Source organism: Mus pahari, chromosome X (assembly GCF_900095145.1).
Source record: "Mus pahari chromosome X, PAHARI_EIJ_v1.1, whole genome shotgun sequence".
Taxonomy (NCBI): Eukaryota; Metazoa; Chordata; class Mammalia; order Rodentia; family Muridae; genus Mus; species Mus pahari.
Window position 1 is genome coordinate 88,205,437 of NC_034613.1, and position 1,710 is coordinate 88,207,146.

Below are 1,710 nucleotides of genomic sequence, written 5' to 3' on the forward strand. Positions count from 1 at the left end.
ACAGCAGTTCAAAACCACCTGTAATGACATTTGCAGGGGATCTGATGCCTTCTTTTGGTCCACACAGACTCCTACGTATACATTGTGAATATATATTCACACAATCTTACACGCATGCACATAAATAAAACATTAAAGTAAACAACTATTTATTTTTTAAAAAAGGGAAGAAAGGAGATGTGGCAGTAAGCAATCAATTGGAAGTTGGGAGTTCTGACAGCTGGTGATATGGCTTAGGACCAAGAATCCCAAGGAATTTGGACTTGACTCCATAGTCAATGCCTTTGAACCAAGAAGTGTTTAAGAACAAGTACCAGGATTCAAGTTGACTTCTAGGGGTGGGACCATAATGTAGGGTTGGGGTTACGTGAAATAACCTTCTACAGAGTTCTGCTGAGCCAGGGAGAGGAGGAGGGCCCTCATGAAAGGTACTGAGGTAGCACATGGGACAGGACTAAGATAGCCTGCTGGGCCTTGAAGCCTGACACAGGGCAGTGTACCGATAGACTTGTACAGAATGGCAGAAGCAGTTGTTAACTTTTCAGGCATGGGGATGCATGTCTTTAACCTCAACACAGAGGACGAAGAGGCAGAGAAATCCCTGTGAGTTCTAGGTCAGCCAGAGCTGCAGAGTGAGACTAGTTTAAAAAAAAAAACAAACAAACAAAAACTGACCATTCATTCATTAGTGGTTTAAAAACAAAAATATTATCAAAAATCAAAAAATAGGTAAATTAAAAAATTTTTGATATACAAACAAGATTAAATATGTTAAACACAAAGATGTTAAATACTAAAACCCTATTCTTTCCTGGAATTGAGCGTGAAGCTCAGTGGTAGAGCATGTACTTAACGTGAGTGAGGCCCTGGACTCAGTCCCGAATACCAAAAAATAAAACCCCAAACCAACAAAAAGAGAACCTTGAGCAAACAAAAAAATAAATATAGACAACAAAAGCCCTCATTGTTTCATATTTATGTTGCTACCTTTTTACCCCAATGTATTCCCTCAGGGTTCCTTGCACCTGTTTTACCTGCACGGTAGCGCAGGGGTCTCTTCCCAACCCCCTGGTTAATGAAATCACATCCGTAGCTGTCAAACATTGTAAATCAAGGCTTGGTAATTATCTAGCACAGCAAGCAGCTCTCAACCTGGGCATCTCAACCTCTTTGGGCTGCATATGACCCTTTCACAGGAGTCGCATATCAGATTTCCTACACATCAGATATTTACATTAAGATTCAAAACAGTATCAAAATTACAGCTATGAAACAGTAACAAAAAATGTTATGGTTGGGGGTGAACACAACATGAAGAACTGTATTACAGGGCCACAGCATTAGGAAGGTTGTGGACCACTGCTCTGGAAGGAAGTGATGGACACAATGTTCAAAATGAAGATTAGATTTGAAACATACTGTGGTTAAGCATACTGGTGTATGTTATAATCCCAGTACTTGAGAAGATAAAACAGGAAGATTGTGGATTAAAGGCCATCCTGGGCTACAGAATGTGACTGCTTTGTCATTGTCACTGATCATAGTGACTCAGCACATGGAGGGAGAATCAGGAGTTCTGGGTCATCCTTGGCTACATATTAAGTTTGAGTTTAGCAAAAAAAAAAAAAAAAATCAATGAAAGCATCCTGGAGCCAGGCGTGGTGGCACACGCCTTTAATCCCAGCACTTGGGAGGCAGAGGCAGGCGGAT